At 40.9% G+C, this 20317-nt stretch overlaps 2 long non-coding RNA genes across 2 annotated transcripts in view; both read left to right on the forward strand.

The window, feature by feature from the left end:
• Nucleotides 1-20317, forward strand: part of LOC134662410 (uncharacterized) — a 179538-nt gene that overhangs the window by 24413 nt on the left and 134808 nt on the right. The gene's annotated exons all lie outside the window — the stretch shown is intronic.
• LOC134662892 (uncharacterized) lies at nucleotides 10844-12216 on the forward strand. Its single transcript, XR_010098102.1, has 2 exons — nucleotides 10844-11055; nucleotides 12049-12216. It is a non-coding gene; the product is annotated as an uncharacterized LOC134662892 (long non-coding RNA).

Below are 20317 nucleotides of genomic sequence, written 5' to 3' on the forward strand. Positions count from 1 at the left end.
TAAAAAAAAGTATAATTCGAACCGAGATGGTCTTTTGTTTTTCTGCAATTGCTGAACAAACATGAACATCATGTGCGAATTGACAATGTTAACTAAATTATAACATCGATGCGTGATAAAATTCTTGACAAAACAGGGTAAAAATCAAAAAACCATAAAAGAGGAAATGGATTGTGTTTACCGTGAGTCTGCTCCTTCTTTATCTACCATTCAAAAGTGGTCAAGCGAGTTTAAACGCGGAAGGGAGAGTATTGAAGATGACCCTAGACCTGGCCGGCCTGTAGTAGCTACTTCACAAGAAAATATTGATAAAGTGGAAAAACTTATATTGGAAGATGGTCGAGTGAAGGTAAAATCTATAGCACAAGTAACCAATCTCTCTATTGGTACCGTACATGATATTATACATGACCATCTTAATATGTCAAAAGTAAGTGCAAGATGGGTTCCGCGAATGCTGACTCGGCTTCAAAAAGACATGCGTGTAGCTTGTTGTTCCGATTTTATTGACCTGTGCGGTGAAAATCCTGATGAGGTGCTGCAAAGAATAGTTACTGGAGATGAAACCTGGGTTCATCATTATGACCCAGAGAGTAAACAAGAGTCCATGCAGTGGCACATTAAGGGTTCAGCTCATCCCAAGAAGTTCAAGGTCATCCCTTCAGCTGGCAAGGTCATGGCCACGATATTTTGGGATTGTGAAGGAGTATTACTAATCGATTATAAAGAAAAAGGTGTAAATATCACAGGACAGTACTACGCTAACATTCTACGTCAATTAAAGGATGTAATTAAAGAAAAGAGGCGAGGAAAGTTAACCAAAGGTATTCTGATTCTGCATGACAACGCCCCCGTCCATACTGCTCATATTGCCAAGGCAGCTATTGTTGAATGTGGGTTTAAAACTGTTACTCACCCACCGTATAGTCCGGACTTAGCCCCCAGCTACTTCTTTTTGCTCCCCAATCTTAAAAAGGATCTGCGTGGAAATAAATTTTCTGACGATGAAGCATTGAAGGCGGCAGTGGAGGAGCATTTTTACACGAAAGATAAAAAATATTTTTACGAGGGATTAAAAAAAATAATTGATCGATCTTTTAAGTGTATGAACATAGGGGGGGAGTGTATTGAAAAATAAAAATATCAAACTTTTCGTACTTGTTTGTTTTCATTCTCATACCGAGAATATTTTGAACACCCCTCGTATATGATGGGTGCTGAGAAAGGGGCGGCTACCAGTTGCTACAGGGCCGCATAGCATAGGGGGGCGGCCAGAACTGCAAATCCACCACTGCTGCAGAGAATAATATCGCAAGCTGAGCTTTTACTTTGACGTGGTTCTCGTTGTTAAGAATTTAACGTTTCTGTGAAACCGTAATATGTAGATTACCGCTGCGTTCATGTTCCAAAATTATTTAAATAATATAATATTTAATCGTCGTCATAGGCTGAATATTTTCCTGTTCACCCACCAGTAAGTAAAGTCATTCGTAATAATAGGTTCAATCGCTCGACCCACCGAATTGGAAGTTTGAAAATAAAAGTGAAATGGACTGGAAGAAGCTGCTCACTCGCATTCGTGAATCAGCATTTTATTAACCGGGCCTAATCAATATAAGAGGCTGGGACGAGATATGTTTTAGGATTTTCAAGATATGTAGGTACCTACCTAATCTACGAAGATTGTATTCTAAGACAGGACTAGGAATAATCATATTATATTTGTCTGCGCGTATAGACATACGTTGGGGCTGATGGCCAGGATTTGCGCTGATGTGGATGGCAGGTTGATGAAATGACGAAGGCAGCAGGTTCTTCGAATTAACTACATTTAATTCGGGATTTTACATTGTTTTTACGTACATTAAATATATAAAAAAAATGAGCAACAAAAAGATAGGTATGGGCTACGTGGTAGCTAGTTGAGAGTGATATGCAAATTGTAAGTGTCATCCTGTGTCGTCATTGGTGCGCGCAGGGATGACGAGCCGCTACACCATTGGCTGTCGATCACGACATATCTGATGTATGCTTCTCATTGGCTGCTGGTGACATGACGCGATAACATGTATGTGACGTCATGGTACTCGTGGTAGGTGCATCGCAGCCGGGGATGGGCGCGCGGGTCGCTAGGCGCGAGCCAGGTTGAAGGTCACGGGCCGCCGTCGTTTCTATGCGCTTTAGGTATTGCCGAAACATAAGCTCCCGGCCTTGGAAGAGTCAACTTCCAATGTGAAGATGAGACGATTAAGTTAGTCATCATGCGTAGGTAGCGGGCAGATTTTCGAAAACGCTCGGCGTACAGTGCCGCGGGATGTGCGTATATCGGCTACTCGGGAGACGCCGTCCTTGCCCGGGAAAGTCTTGGTGATTCGCCCTAAGCTCCATTTGAGGGGCGGAGCATGGTCTTCCTTGATCAAGACGAGGGTGTCCACCTTTAGGTCGTCCATATTTCGCGTCCACTTTGTCCTGACCTGCAGCTCGGATATGAACTCCTTCGACCACCTGGCCCAGAAATGTTGTCGCATTTGCTCCACTCGCTGGTATCGTGACAGACGGTGCACGGGCGCGCCGATGAGGTCAGCGCACGCAGGAGCTGTCAGCGGACGTCCAACCAGGAAATGAGCCGGGGTTAAAGGGGTGTAGTCTTGCGGGTCTGAGGACAAAGGACTCAAAGGCCTGGAATTCAGGATGGCTTCGCATTGGGTCAAAATCGTGCTAAAATGTTCGTAAGTTAGCTTGACATCACCTATCACACGTCGCAAGTGGTGCTTGCAACTCTTAACACCAGCCTCGACCAGGCCGGCAAAATGACTAGCATAAGGTGGCGTCATAATAAATTTAATTTTATGCGAGTTCGCGTATTCTTTTATTTCGCCTGAACATGATTTTAAAAACTTTGAAAAATCATTCATAAGACCTACAAAGTTCCGTCCGTTGTCTGAAAATATTTTTGAAGGTTTACCACGACGCGAAATGAACCTTTTCAACGCCAGAAGGTAAGCTTCCGAAGAGAGATCGGTAACCAACTCTAAGTGAACTGCGCGTGTAGCAAAGCATATAAATATACACAAATACGCCTTAACAGTCGTGGCTCCCCGACCTTTGCGGTTTAAAATGTAAAATGGACCTGCATAGTCCACAGCGCAATTGACAAACGCGAAACCGGGTTCTAATCGCTCTGACGGTAAATTACCCATAATAGGAGTTAGCGTTTTACCTTTGAAACGAGCGCAAACAACGCAGCTGTGAACCACTTTCCTAGCGAGATTCCTACCGCTTATGGGCCACCAGGCCTCGCGAAGCGAGAACAATATATGCTGCGGTCCCGCGTGCAATAATCTTTTATGTTCATATCGGAACAATAAAATAGTAAAATGGTGCTTACTAGAAAGTAATATCGGGTGTTTCTTATCGTAATCAAACCTCGAAGAATTTGTAAGTCTTCCTCCGACTCTAATAAGCTTATTATTGTCAATGAACAAATTTAATTTGGCTAAAAACCCCTTTGCGATACATTTGTTCTTTGACAATGCGTTGTGAACATCCGATAATGACTCCAATTGCGATAAGCGCGCGAGTAATATCTCAGATTCCCTCAGTTCATCTACAGTGAGCGCACCGGTTCGACGTGCATCTTTATTGCGCGAGTTATGAATGAAGCGAAGTACGTACCCGGCCGCGCGCTGCATACGGTTGAACTGAGAAAACCTGTCGAATGTAAATAGTATATTATTATTATTGTCGTTGCATACCAGACTAGTCATAGGATTTGTTTTACGTTCGGGTATCTGGGACTCGTCTGGCAACAATGACGGATCTACAGACTGAGCATTATAATTAATGTCGTGAAGGAAGTCGGGACCATTCCACCAGAGACTGGAGGTGCGAAGTGCGTCCAACTGTACTCCCCTAGAAACCAAATCGGCCGGGTTGCACTTGCCGCTAACGTGATGCCACGAATGATCCTTCGTGATTTCGTGGATTTCCGCAACCCTATTTTGGACGAAAGGTTTTAGTAAATTAGGCTGCATTCGGAGCCAACTCAATACAATGGTTGAATCGGTATGAAATATTACTCGGTTGAATTTCGCGCGTAACGATTCTTTTATTTTATTATATAACCTCGCGCCTAACAAACACGCAGACAGCTCCAGTCGAGGCGTACTCAAAGGAGGCGAAATTGGGGCCACTTTACTTTTCGAGCATAGCAACCGGACGGTAACAGCTGATTTATCATCAATCGTGCGTAAATAGGCGCAAGTGCCATAAGCTACTTGGCTTGCGTCTGAAAATATATGCAAATCTATACATATAGGATAATTGCACATAACATGCCGTGGTATGCGAATACTAGGCAAAATAGTCAGGTTGTTTACGAAGCGGTGCCAGGCTTGCGTGACGTCATCGGGTACCGCTGCGTCCCAATCAACCTTTAATAAAAACAGCCGTTGTAATAAACATTTGGCGATAATTATCATTGGACTTAATAATCCGAGCGGATCAAAAACCTGTGATGCCGTGGATAATATTATGCGTTTCGTGACAGGTTTAGGATCTGGCTCGTGTCGCGTATGGTAGAACAATTCGTCACTTTTGTTGTACCAACCAAGACCTAAAGTCTTACTATGCGCGTGTTCGCCTAATGATAACTCTTTTGACGACGTATCATCATTATAACGTTGGTCGGTACAATCGAAGTTAAAAACCCATTTTCGTAATGGGAAGCAACCAGAACTTAAAACTTTCGCGGTTTCATCACAAATTCGTAGCAATTCGGGAATTGTAGACGATCCAGAGATGAGATCGTCTACGTAAAAGTCGTCTCTAATCGTTCTAGCTACTTCAGGATCTGTACATTCTAGCGCCAATTGTTTTAGACACCTGCAACTGAGGAAGGCAGCGGCCGCCGTGCCGTATGTAACGGTACTCAGCTGATATATGTCAAGGTCGTCGCTTGGATTATCGCGCCATAAAATAAGTTGTAAGTCGCGTTGAGATTCGTCAATTAAGACTTGTCTATAATGTTTTTCGATGTCGGCGCATGCAACAAACCTATTTTCGCGGAATCTTAACAATATAGCTATCAAATCGCCTTGTATAGGCGCGCCTACGCGTTGTATGTCGTTCAGCGATTTGCCACTGGTCGTGGGGGCGCTAGCGTCGTATACGACTCTAAGACGTGTTTTTTGTGCATGTGCACGATATACACCATGGTGGGCCAGAAAGTAATTAGGGGTTCCGTAGGTATATACTCGTTTCATATGACCTAACGCGAGATATTCTTTTATAAAGTCGCTGTACATGCCTTTATATACTGGATCGCGATTGAGACGTTTTTCCAACGACATAAAGCGTCTTTTTGCTTGCGCGAATGAGTCACCGAGAGTTTCGGGAGGTTCTTTGAGAGGAAGTTGCACGCAAAACCTACCATCCTCGAGACGGGTGGTCGTTTTGACAAAATGGTCTTCGCATGCAATTTCCTCTTCGCTGCGCGAATCGTGCGATTTGTTGTTTACCTGCACCTCCTCTATTTCCCAAAACCTACGTAATTGATTATCTAATGATGGCGCGTCAAGAGATTGCATAAAATTACAATTAATAGGCTTGGTGTTGCGCGTATTAGAGGAGACGGGACCCGAAACGATCCATCCTAGCTTCGTATTTACTAAGAATGATCCGTTTGTTAAGCGCTTTATCTCAACTATCCCTTCGAGGAGCTCCCAGAATAGGTCAGCTCCTATAAGTACCTCAACAGGCTGACTTTCATAAAAGTTAGGATCTGACAGACGTACGTTGTCTGGAATGCGGTATTGATTACGTTTGCTCGGAAACGTAGGCAATGACGAGGTTAACTGCGGTAAAACTCGACATTGTAATCGCGTTTTAAAATCGGTAACAAGTGAATTTATTTTTATTTCACATACTCGCGAACTATGTGTAGCTAAATTCATGATACCATTTAGTTCTTCTGTGGACTGTATAGATGGCGGGTTTAATTTGTTGAACAACGCTTCGGTAATTAGACAACCTTCGCTCCCATTATCGAGAATCACTCGCGTTTTATGATAATTACCGTAACTATCTAGGATTTCGACAATAGCGGTTGCTAAAATTACAGGACGCTTCGAAGACAATCGCGCGTATAAGTCTTCGTCTATGTGTGCGTTCGATACCTGCAATACGTGTTGTGCGTGTGCGACATTATTATCAGGGATCGAGGAGGAGGAGGAGGGCGACCTTGATGCGTTGTCTGTTGCCAGCAATGCTACGGAGCGCTTGTCACTGGCACCTTCCTTCTCGTCCTCGTGAATTATGGAATTGTGTTTTTTGTTACACTTCCTACACGGGCCATATCGGCATTCACTGGACGCATGCCCTGTTCGTAAACAATTCTCACACAAACATTTATCGCGAACTAACTTTAATTTATCTTGCAAAGTTAAATCAATGAATGCTTGACACGAATACAAAGGATGTTTACCGTTACACATCAAACATAATTTTTTGTTAGGTATTTGTTTGGAGTGAGATTTGTCCACGGACTTTTCGGTAACAACATTGCAGTGAACCTTTGGAGCCGTGTGCGTGTTTTGAGTGTATGATTTTTTAGCATCATGCTGCGGATAAGTGCTATTTGAGTTAGACCGGCTGTGCGTAACCAACAAGGTTTCTAACATATCGGCGCGGTCGCGAATGAATTTTAGCAAATCATCTACCTTGAGCGCGGTTTTGTTTTCGTTCGACACTGGTAATAAAGTGCTTTTATATTGCTCCCACTCACGTTCGGTAGTGGAATCTAATTTAGAGACAACTAAATAAATGATTAGTGTATCCCAACTTTCTGTGGGCTCACCGAGCATTTTTAAAGCGCGTAAATTCTTTAAAACTGTATCTAATAACTTTCTTAACAGTGCCGGCGATTCTTTGTTAAGCGATTGTATAGAAAATAATGCCTTTACGTGATTGTGCACTAGCAATCTACTATTGTCATACCGATTCAGTAGCAATTCCCAAGCAATCGCGTAATTATCTGCCGAAAATTCAAGCGAATCGATAACAAGAAGCGCATTACCTTTGAGCGATGATTTTAAGTAATGGAACTTTTGAATGCTGGTTATTTCTTGCGAGTTGTGCACTAGGGACGAAAATGTGTCACGGAATTGTAACCAGTGTTCATAAGATCCGTCGAAAGTAGGTAAAGAAATGACGGGGAGCCGAACTGTTTGCGCTAAATTATTAGGAGCTTGCACTTTAGGTTCGTTAGCTTTCTCCGAGCATTTCACCATACACTGTGTCTGAGCTAAAATCGCGTAAAGCAAAGCTGACGCGGGCTGCTTGCAGACTTTTGCGAAGGTCGACTCGACGACGTGCGATAGGGTCACAACGAAAGCACAAGCACTGGAATTGAGAAAAGCACGGTATGACGCAAGCGTAAAAGGGAAAGGTAGGATAGGTAAGCTGGCTCGTCTCACCGAAGATCTTCACCGCTGCCGATGATGACTCTGGTCGTTACAGCACTCTGCCGATGCGTTCTCACACCCAATCCATGGATCCAAGGCTGGTTGATATCCGGCTCGAAGGACCAAATTTATGTCTGCGCGTATAGACATACGTTGGGGCTGATGGCCAGGATTTGCGCTGATGTGGATGGCAGGTTGATGAAATGACGAAGGCAGCAGGTTCTTCGAATTAACTACATTTAATTCGGGATTTTACATTGTTTTTACGTACATTAAATATATAAAAAAAATGAGCAACAAAAAGATAGGTATGGGCTACGTGGTAGCTAGTTGAGAGTGATATGCAAATTGTAAGTGTCATCCTGTGTCGTCATTGGTGCGCGCAGGGATGACGAGCCGCTACACCATTGGCTGTCGATCACGACATATCTGATGTATGCTTCTCATTGGCTGCTGGTGACATGACGCGATAACATGTATGTGACGTCATGGTACTCGTGGTAGGTGCATCGCAGCCGGGGATGGGCGCGCGGGTCGCTAGGCGCGAGCCAGGTTGAAGGTCACGGGCCGCCGTCGTTTCTATGCGCTTTAGGTATTGCCGAAACAATATTATAGCGTTATTTGTTTAACAAGGGGCCAAAGTTGTCTAACCTCTCTAAATGGAATCTTGAGCGTTGCGAGGGTTACACGGTTTTGCCACCGAGAGAAATACAAAATTTTTCAACACACCAAAACAAGGAAAATTCAAATTTTAAATTAAAAAAAAATCAAACCAAATCGATTCAAAATGAATAAATATTTTTATCATTCAAAATCATCATCTCAGCAAACATAACAAAACAATTCAAAATTTGCATTTGATTATTTTGCGTCACATGTGAATAAAATGCAACTTTCTTATCAGTTTTTGAACAAACAAGGGAACCTTTACCAGCTGGTGTGGTGAAAAATATATTATGATATATCCTTTCGCCGAACACTTTCTGCTTTCTTGCGACAGGTAAATAAGTAACATTACACTTACATTTCTATGGAGTGGCGCGACACTATCTCGCCCTCAAAATAGACTACCTATCCCTCTTTAATTAATACAGTTAGAAAAAGATAGGTAGTTTATCTCGCGGGCAAGATACTCTCGCGCTCCTCTGTGTGCTAGGCCTACAGACTGTGTTTGGCGACCGAAAAGCCCGCCCGGTCAGAGGGCCTACCGCGAACCACGTTCGACGTGTTGCCTCCCTGTCACACATACGTACGAATTTACAAGTGCGACAGAGAGGCAACACGTCGAACGTGGTTCGCGGTAGGCCCTCAGACAGCTCGTACTTGGTGGCCACATCGCGAGTAAAATGTGCGCAAAATCATCCCTCACGGCCCGATGAATGATGAATATTCATGCCGCGATCGACACGCCGTTCCTTCATTCTGTGTAAACACCTATACGTGCCCTTTCAAGCCTTTCTTGTCTTACCGAGCAGATATCACTGTTATCGTCACGATAACACTGCGTCATATGGGGTAAAAATCACGAGAAAATAAAGCAATAAAAGGGATGGCAGTGATATCTACCTACTAGCCGTTTTCTTGTCCCAGTGCTAGAGTCTCTCGGTCTCGTTAAAAAGCGCCATCATATCGTGAATCTTATTCTGTGACATAAAAATACATGAATTTATCGATACCTAGCAGTACCTACCTACCTAAAGGTGAACCAGGATCTATTGAGGGTGCGCCATGTTGCGGAATTTCACTGGAACTAATTTTTTCATACTACACTGAATTGTCACCCTATACATGAGAATAACAGCGCCCTCTTGAGAATTATCATATATTTAAGAACTTCTATTTCCTTATTAGTTTCTCACTGATGGTTCCCCTATTTAGGTGGCTGCCGGCTGGTATGTGTTTTATTGGAGACATATTGATATTCAGAGCCAGTAATTAATAATTACAAAACTTAAGAAGTTGTTTTAGAATTTTGAAGCAATAAAATTAATAATAATTCTCTCTCTCTTTTTGTACGCATGTGTGTGTGCGTAGGTGCTAGCATTAGTTGTAGGTAAATTTAATACTTTGTAACTACCTGTGAGTTCCTATAATTGGCTTCCTGTTTTAATCTTGTTGTCTATTGTAAGTTTTAAAGCTGTTGGTTCTCCTAACATAAATAAATAAATAAATAAATAACTCCACGGCCGATTCGGCCACGGCGGCGACTGCTATCAACTCCGTTGCTGTCTCTGGTGTGCTCGCAAGTGGCTGACGTAGCCTATCTTGTTACTTAAAGTTCGCGAACATTCGGGCCCGTGAGCACACCATTTGTGTATGTATTGCCGCTTGCCGCAGGCGGTCTGGCTTTTACTTCGTCACGCTTGGCATCCCTCTAAGCGCCGTCGCGATTCAAATTCGGTTACGTTGGCATTTATTGCTGCCCGCCATTCATTTCGTATAGCCATACGCCTGCTGCTCCCATCGCGAGGGCTCTATACGGCACAATAAAATTACTTAAGTACTAAAGCGTTCATATGTAAATGTATACCGGAAGGTCCGGAAGAACTATTATATACCTAATCTGTGATACCGGTACCTATTACTACAATGTTCAGCCGCCAGAGTGCAGCACCAGCACATATGGTAAACCATACCTATTAGATTCTACCGCGAAACACGAAAATCAAAATGTCTGCATTTCTATCGCTCGAATGTGCATGAGTGATAGAGGCAGATATTTTAATTTTCGTGGCATGGCATGCAGTAGGCCCTCAGTTTTTAGCTAGTAGCGCCCTCTACGCAGAGTTTAGCGTAATATTCCCTATTTTTTTTTCTTGTTCATTAATAGATTATAGCAAAGAGAATATAGTTGGTCAAACCAATTTGTCAGTCAGTAAGAACCAGCAAAACTATACTCATCCTTTTCTTTTGGGTGCTAGTACTAGTGTAAGACAAAGATAGTATGATTATCTCTGTCTATGTTTGAAATGAGACAGTCCTTTGACAAACTATATAATAATAATTCTTTATTTCGGACAAACAAAAGTATCCATAGAGTGTTAGTAATACATCTATACTTGGTCAACCAGATCTTGACAGTAGAAAAAGGCGGCAAATTTGAAAAATGTAGGCGCGAAGGGATATCGTCCCGTAGAAAATTTGAATTTCGCGCCTTTTTTACTGACAAGATTTGGTTGACCATCTATATATAACCACTACGTCGATTAAAGCCATAACACACTATCGCACCGCACCAAGGTCGCGGTTTGGTCACGGTGCGGTGCGATAGGTGGCGATAGTGTGTTACTTTTACTACTTTTATAGTGAATGCATTATAACCTAACTTTTCAACTGTCAGTGTCAAGTAGTCATATCACATTCGATTCGCATTATGTAGCACGGTTTCCTCGAGAACGAGATCCTCAGCTCACGCGGTCTACGACTCAAGTGTTTTATTGATTAGAGATTCGTTTAAATTAACATTGTTTCGAAATGTTCCGCTTACCTTTTGGTGAAAGGGTCGACCCCATGGAGGAGAAACGACAAGCTAGAGAAAACACTATCAATAGTGTTATTACATTCTGTATACTCTGCGCTGCCATAAGAGTCGGTTAGTAAACATTTTAGCGCTAATATGTACTAATTCCTTAATTTGTACATATACACATCTTCCAGTGTTACATTTTTTGTAATACATATAAAGTTACATGTATTTTTGGCAAGATCTTTAAATCCAAAGAGTTAAACAAAGTCATGTACATTAAATTACCTTTAATGTGACCACAAAGACTGCCCTTTTGAAAAGAAACGTGAATTGTGTGTTCAAATGATGATTTAATAAACTTACCTAATTTTTGAGTTTTGTCTTCTGACTTTTAAGACTGGAAAAGAGCACACATAACATACTTTTGGCATATACTTCGCGATAAGATCATATAGAATAAATAATAATTATATGATATGATGTCTATCAAAATGTTTGGCTCTCCTGCTTCCTTTTCATGAAGTAGGGGCCATAGTTTGAAAACCCCTGCTATAATCATACCAAGACAAAATTTAGACGTAATGGCTCTGTTAAACTTAAGGATATTTTAAGATCTGGCCGGACAAAAAGACTAAATTGAAACTATGCCTTCAGTGAGATTGGTTGTGACTGTTGTGAGCACTCTGGCCGGCATAGAGGAAACATGCTGTTCTTAAACATATCTCAAGTTTTGTAATACCAAAGGTAATTTCTATAAATAATTTTATATCGATATACAATATACTAAAGGCTATACATCAGACAAGATGAGTTGAAAGTCACCACAAGGAAAAATTAAAACGCTGGGAATAATATGTTTAGTATTTTAGACCCTAAAATACCAGCCAGACCACCTGTGACCATACTTTACAATTATGTCGGAGGGGTGCTGACCTGCAGCCAGTGTGGTCGCACATTTGCTGCAAAAATTGGTTATGTTCACCTGAGAGTGCACCAGTGACGCTCTCAGCGGTAGAATGACTCAAATATAATGGTATTGAAGACCTTTTTATAGGCCTCTAGGAAGCTAAGTGATAGCATGAAAATGATGATATAATTAATTTACGGTGTTTGTTGCAGCCCCACTGATCCTGGAGCATAGCGGCATTTAAACGACCCCAGCAGCCATCATTATATTACTCCGCCATTCTGTTTTACGCTACCATGGCAGCGATCATTCATCCACTCCTCCATGGCCTGTTTCTATCCAAATAGTATGAAATAAAATTATTTTAATTGTTATTTTAACTTCTTGCTTTAATATCCTTCACCTTTATCCATTATTCAAGCCTTTTAATCAGAGTCCCTAACTCCTTTCCCATGAAAAGGTTGTTTTCCAATAGTGATATCTCTATGAGTGATATGCTATGCTAAGCTAGTATTCAAGATGTGTTAGATCAGGATTAGATCTATTTTAACTAGAGATGCCACGAATATTCGGCAACTATTCGGTATTCGGCCTATTGGCCACTTTGCCGAATATTCGGTATTCGGTCGAATGTTGTCTACTATTCGGCCGAATACCGAATATCTGTTGCACCTACTTAAAAAGAAAATTTGCACAATAAAAATAACCAAAAACTATGTAGGTATATTTAGAATGTGTTATGCATGCTCAATTGGGAGTAGAGTACACTGTACTTCTAATTTTAAGTCACTATCTACATATCACTGTATTCTAGCAAATAAATAATTTGTATTTGGAAAGTTGTTAAATACGAAGACCCTTTTTCGAGCATTTGTTGATTAAAAACCATTTTATTTTTATCATGAGTCTGTTTTGTTTGACTCTATTCATTAATGCTGTTCAACAAAAATATATCTTAGCTAACGTATGAAATGTCATTTTAGTCTACCGAATAAAAAAATAGACTTTACGTTATGGTAAGTAAAGTAAAAAATAACTGCAAGAAAATGCATAATACTGGTTTTAATTTTGTAATGGCATCAATACATCCATAATATAAAGACTTGATATTTATATTATAATAAGGCAAAGTATTAAATGTTTACAAAAATAAAAGCAACATTTACTACGAGTTACAAGGTACAACATGACGTGCAGCACGGAAAACTGAGTCTACCGCGAACCATATCGTTCGTTTGATCATCTATTTCCCTCTCAATTACCTACTAGGGAGCGAAAGAGAGGCAGATAACGATTTTAGGATGTCCGCGGCAGATCACATGGTGAAGGCGAAACCCGTTGCGACGCACGATTTCTCATAATTATAACATAATTTTTACACCAGTTAAGTTCCGTAAAATAAAACTTTGCCCGGGTCACAGTTCAGAAAGTGTATCTGTAACTACTTTAAAGTAATTTCACTTTTACTGAACTGTAACGCGGTGGGCAAAGGTTAAAAAAAATTACAGTACCTATCTTTACAGCCTTTTTTTTTACTTTCACCTGTCCCGTTGTTTGATACTTTATTTAATATTTATTGCAAAATATGTAGTACACTCGGCGTCACGGAAATCGCACACCCACTGATTTTTGTTTCAAACGAATATAGCTCTTATCATATGTATTATACCCTATCAATATTAATATCATTTAAAAGCACAATTAATAAGCTTTAAAACATGAATAAAGCATTTTCGGAAAAAATAATAATAATCACGAAATTATGCCGTTCTGAAAGAACACCTAGAATACGCGTTGTAAGGGTCGCTAGTTGCGTTACCTTGGATAGGTTTAAAAGGGGGGGTAAAAGTGTGATATGGGTCATTCGGCATCCAGAGTTCACAGGGGTCATCCCGGAACAGCTGGAGAAAGAAGACACTCCAAGAAAATGGATACCACGGAAGCAGTAGCAGCTCAAGCAGTAGCCCTGGTGGATTTAGGAATGACGCAGTCTGCGGTTGCTCGGCAGCTCAACATAAGCCGTTTCCGAGTTCTACGAGCAGTTCAGCGATTCCAGAGGACTAGAAACTTCACCAGGAAGCCTGGACCCCGAGGACAACGCTGCACTTCCGAGAGATACGACCGCTTTATTGTGTCGACGTGTTTGCGGGACTGTTTCTCCGACGCTGTCCAGCTGCAGCAGGAGCGACCAGCAGTTCGGAGAACGGTGGTGAGCGTCTCTACAGTAAGGAGAAGGTTGCGGGAGAAGAAGATCATGCCCCATAGAGCGGCTACGGGTCCCAAATTGACGGCAGAGCTTCGGCGAATCAGACGTTAATTTGCTCGCGAACACAAGGATTGGACGGTCGACCAATGAAAGGATATCCTCTTCTCCGGTGAGACCAGGGTGTGTCTTTTCTGCAACGATAGGCGCAGAAGAGGGTACAGGAGGCAAGGGAAATGTTATTCACAGACCTGTCTTGAAGAAACCGTCGGATACGGAGGAGGATCCTGTATGTTTTGGGGTGGCATTTCCCTCGCCGGCAAAACCGAGCTCGTTTGTGTTTCCGGCACCGGTGGTGGTCGAGGCCAGAAATCCATGACTGCTCATCGGTACATCACAGAGATCCTGGAGGATCATGTGGTTCCATACGCCGAATTTGTCGGTCCTGGGTTCACATTCATGCAGGATAACGCCCGCTCCCACACAGCGTTGATTGTTCGGGACCACCTTGATCAGGTTGGGATCACCGTTATGCAGTGGCCAGCAAGGAGTCTGGACCTGGATCCCATAAAACACCTTTGGGATCAGCTAAAACGGAAGGCGCGGTCACGTGATCCTGCACCTGCGACCCCTGGAACACCTTCGAGATGCCGTCATTGAGGAGTGGGATGCTATTCCTCAAGAGCACATAGTGACTCTCGTGAGGTCCATGAAGGCTCACATGGAGGCAGTAATTAAGGCCACAAGGGGCAACACTAGGTTTTAAGTTTAGTTTTAAGCATTTGTATTGCAATATTTGTTGATTTTATTGTGTTTTAATTTGTTGATTTTTTTGCATGAATATACCATTTTTATTTCTTATTAAAAAATATGCTTTTTTTTTACTTTTTACGAACTTTTGCATTGTTTTTAAATGAAGGATTAAATTCTCTTTAAAATGAACCCACACGCTCATACTTTACCTTCAACAACATAAGGTTTATAACGGCTTGAAACAAAAATCCGTGGGTGTGCGATTTCCGTGACGCCGAGTGTACATTACATACCTAGGGAGGTGAATTCGTAAATACTCCACATCGCAGGTGTTTGTGGCCCGAACCGAAGGTGAGGGCCATAAATATGCGATCTAGGGCTTTACGAATTACCGCCCGTGGTTTGTCTAAAGTTTTTACATCTTGCCTTGGCCAGGATGTGAGATTTTCTTCTCGCGTAGCGGGAAGAAAATCCCACTTACGGGCCTAGGGTGACGTGTAAAATACATAAATTAACAAATGGCGTAGCAAAGAACATTTTTTTTATCATTTCAAAAACGTAATTTCTACATATACAGATATGTATATACAAATAAATAGGTACAGTCACCACACGGGATTGTTATGTCATTTAGGGTTCTTGCTAAATTGGAAATTCCATAGCGTAAGTATTAACAACCAAATTATAGTTCGTTTTTTTTAGCATTAGAAAGAACTTGAAAGAAGGTAAGGGATTTTGACATGTCTTTTAATTGAAAAACACTTTTTAAAAACCAATAACTATTACTTATGAAAGCAGAAGACTATAAAAGATCGTATTAGATTCATAATTGTTACATATTTACAGTAACTTATTTTTAAAATGTGTTTTTCAATTAAAAGACACATCAAGATTGTTTACCTTATTTCTAATGCTAAAAAAAACGATCTATAGTTTGGGGCTAGGTCGATCGATTGTCACCAAATATTAAAAAAATAAAAACATGTGTATGTACGTAATACACTAAGTACCTACTACATATTTGATACATAGGTATGAGTAACTGTTTCAGGGGCATGTTTTCCGCATAACAGTACCTAAACTCTTAACAAATCATGAAAGCTATGTTCGACTACCAATGCAATACATATAAAGGCCAATCCAGACGGGACAATCAAATCGCCAATTTGATCATTAATTTCATTGACGCCAAATCTAGCGTCCACACACACGCACACACACACACAAAATTTCATAGTGAGATTGGGGACCCAAAGTCCTTTTTCATTTAATGCATCCGTACCACACAATTAAATTTGCAATTTATTGTGCGAAAAATTGTCCAGTCTGGATCCCAATTTATGGTAGAGTTCGCAAGAATCGCAGAGAACGTGTTCACTATTAGAATGACAGTGCGTTTATCTTCCACACTGTCATTGCCTCATTGTCGTTGCAAACTCTGTGCAGAGTCAGCTTGGTCAGATTAGAAACCTGTCAATTAATTTGACGTTAAAATTTGTGACGTCATAATAATATAATATGGTGCGTGCTCTGTGTTACCAATAATTTGAACTTTGAACAGCAAAAACCCGCCCGACCAGTCTGACAAGATAGTATTAAGATGGTCTCGACTTTACGAGAGACCTTTTGTCATGATTAAATTTTAAACCTAAAGTTAGCGCAGGTGACCTAAAGGAGCGGTCGGCAACCTGAGGCCCGTAAACCTGTCACTTCATTGCGGCCCGCAGGCCTCCCCTGCTATTTTGTATGTAAAGCCCTTGCTACACGGTCGCCGACAAGCCTTCTAACCGTCTGACCTTGGTCAGTTTTGGTCAAATTTTGTTGGAAACAACTGTCTACACGGTCCGGGACGGACCAAGGCCACGCGGTCTGAAGGCTTGTCGGTGAACGTGTAGCAAGGACTTAATATTGGCAAACGACAATGTGTGATAAAGTCATAAATATTAACAAAGTTCGGCCCGCGTCAACTTCGTTAATTACTATGTGGCCCTTGGCTGCTAAAAGGTTGCCGACCGCTGACCTAAAGGATAAAAATAACATAAGATTTTTTTCTAATAAATTAATTTCATCTGTTACATTTATTTTTTCTTTCATTAGTAAGAAACAATAACAAAAAGTAGTAAATGTGTCGATTTAAATATTAAAGCGAAAAGCTTAGTCGTGCGTCGCAGCGCGTTACAGAGGGGCTACCGCCAAAACCGAAATACGCAAATTGCGGGGATCTTTCTCTTTTACTCCAATGCAGGCGTAATTAGAGTGACAGAGAAAAATGCCCGCAATTTGCGAAATTCGATTTTCGTGGTTATAGCCCAGAACGCACGCGGTAGCTCGAAAGGAAAGTGGACGACCGCTCCTCCATAAATATGTAGTCCCCAGTTTCCCCTCTCCTTCATTAGAAAATATGTTTTAGTACACATTTTGATGTAAATTCGATATAAAATAAAATCGATAAAAGCCAAACGAAGGCTATGCTATTAAGGTCTAATCAGGTGTTTATCTTCCATAATGTCAATATCCAGAGAGGAAAATGGGGACTAAGTGTGTATGGAAAAGCGTTTGTCCACTATTGTCTTAAATATATAATACAGTTAGTTTGTGGAATAGAGCTCTCTTAACTACCGGAACGACTAATATTACGGAGAAAGAGGAATCATTAAAAACTTCACGCTCAGAAATGACGAGTCCTATACAAAAATAGTTGAAGGGATGTTTACAAAAACAACATAACTGACTACACTGGTTGACACCTGAAACGATTAACAATGTTCTTAAAAAAGTGTCAACCGCTCTAAGCAGTTATGTTGTTTTTGTAAACATCGCTTCAGTTGGATCGCAAGTGTTTGATATGAGTATAACAGTACATTATTAGAATAGAAGGAAGCTTCGTTTCTTAAAGTACATAGGTGCAAGGGGCAGCACACCTTCCTGATTTTAACCTCCGACACTTAGGTACTTCAATGATACACGCTCGCAATTTCTTGCTGGCTGTATTATTATATGGCATTCAAGTATCATAATATTAATATACTGGATCAACCAAATCTTGTCAGTAGTAAAAGGCGGCAAATTTGAAAAATCGCGGGTTAGCAACACTGTGTTCGAATAATTCCAAAATCGCATGTCATCTGTGTGTTATCTGTGGAATGTGGATCGTGAATGACAGCCATCATCTTATTGTTTACATTCTGAATCGTTTCTATTTCAAGAGAAATTTCTGCTGTCACCATTAAATACCAAGATAATGCATGACCTCAAGCAAAGCTAAGGTGCCTACAATGTACAATCATGCTCGTTGACGCTAAACATTACTAAAATTTGAGGTTATGATAATTCACTCGAACTGACGTATGAAGGGCGGAAAAATAAACACGTTTTGGTTCGATGTACATTGCTGCTTTTGTTAGCGCAATTCTGCTCTTTGAGTGTTACATGGTGTTACCCTACTTTAATTTGCAGTACATTGCTACTGACAAGATTTGCTTGACGCACTATAATAGGGATAGCCTACAAAATCAGATTTATCTGAGTGAATTGAAAGAATACCGAAATATTTAAATAATCTATTAGATTAGAGGTTTGTTGTATAACATATTACAACTCATAGCGTAATAGGACAGTGTTACAACTCATAAGTTTTGAGAAAAAGTCATGGTATCCCATTGCAAAACTCAGCAAGAATTGACAATGTGAAGACCGGCCTTAAGACGCTAAATTCAGGAATGTGTAGAATGCCTAATAATAACTATTCCCAACGACAACTTTTGGTCAATTTTGACACCTATATGACACCAATATCAATACTGTTTTGTATCACAAACTCAAATTTTTACACAAAATGTACCGTAAAAATTTGACAGGTATCAAAATTGATTATCCATCGGGTATAACACACACTCGCCCAAGCCTCACGCACACAATAACATACCTACATAATTATTAATTACAATTTGTTCGCTCAGAATAACTTTAATTAAACCTATTAAACATTAATTCCATATTGTTAAATAATTATAAAAATTACAAGGTCAGCGCGACCGCGCAAAGCGACGAACATTTTTGGTAAACATTACTATAATAATAGAGTTTAGAATCGCGGCGTACACAATACACGTGTACATAACCTAAGTTGTACTACAAAAAATATAGTCCATTTGCGGAGATCGATGTGAGTACGCGAGCGGTAATCGCGCGCGCGAACTCCGGACCGGACCGTGTCGGAACCGGTACGGACCGCGTCGGAACCGGACCGGACCGCGTCGGAACCGAACCGGACCGGACTAGACCGGCGCACTGCTGACGGCAACGTGCGCCCCAGACACCTGACTACGACCGTCGCTACATTTATAAGTTTCACCCGGAACTGAAGTAAGAAAGTAAGATCGAGGGTTACATTATAATATTTATAATATATGTACTAGGTGTTTCGAACTAGATTGTAAGTTGGAGGTATTTGACAGATTTTAACTACGTGTATTTCGGGGCAGATACAATTTTATTTTAATTGTAAGTGTAATCTAATGATTTTTTTTTAGTAGCGAACTATTTCGTGGTCGTATTTTGCAGTAGCGGAGCGTTCATAGAACTCAATTCACACCGGCTTTGGTACTACTATATTCTACAGCCGGATTACTATAAGCCTCAAATAAAAAAAAAGCTTCGTTTTGTACTACTAATATTCAACGCGCCGCCACTGATGTTTTGTTATTTTCACCTAATCGGCCTAGAAAGAAACATCGGACAGACTCGTATTTATAGTCACTATACAAAATTATTTACATAAATATAGATTCTACGTAGGCATATATATTTGCAAACATATATTACGTTTTAAATAGGCCGATCTTAGCCTATTTTATACAGTTAGCATATTCGAGCATCTCACTAATGTCGCATACGAAAATTCTTTTATATTCTTGAGAACTTTAGGATGCAGGTTCAATCAACACCAGTGGTACGTAATTGAGGTATAGTTTAGAGAGCGAAAATAATTGTATAACACGGTTTAATTAGAGTGAAAGTGAACATTCTGTACTATAAGTGTTCATATTTCGCGTTAAAACTCAGCATCAGAGCATTTTTAGAAAAATGAAAAGGGTCTTTCGTAAGCGACAATCTGGCTCAACTATCCAATGTTATGGTCTAGCAAAACAATTTGTCAATAGAATAAAAAGCAAAATCCCGATTTTTTACGGCAGAACGATCGCGCGTGCATTTTTCAAACTCGCCGTCCGTGTCTGACAAATTCTTTGCCACACTACAGTCAACCAATACGACTGTGTTAAAATCTGTCGCGTATCTCTTCTCGCCATAGACTAGGAATCCTCTAGACTGAGTTTAGAGCAATTATTTCATGAAACCGATGCTGCCAAAAATACGGGGGTGCGGGGGGACGAGGTGAGCGAATCCCGTGCCGTGATTGGTCCGTTCAAAGACACGGACCAATCACGGCACGGGATTGACTCGAAGATGGAGTAAAACTACCGTATAAGTGGCAGAGGGGGTAGCGTTACTATGCTCAGTCTAGA

Source organism: Cydia amplana, chromosome 3, assembly GCF_948474715.1.
Source record: "Cydia amplana chromosome 3, ilCydAmpl1.1, whole genome shotgun sequence".
In the NCBI taxonomy this organism is placed as follows: Eukaryota; Metazoa; Arthropoda; class Insecta; order Lepidoptera; family Tortricidae; genus Cydia; species Cydia amplana.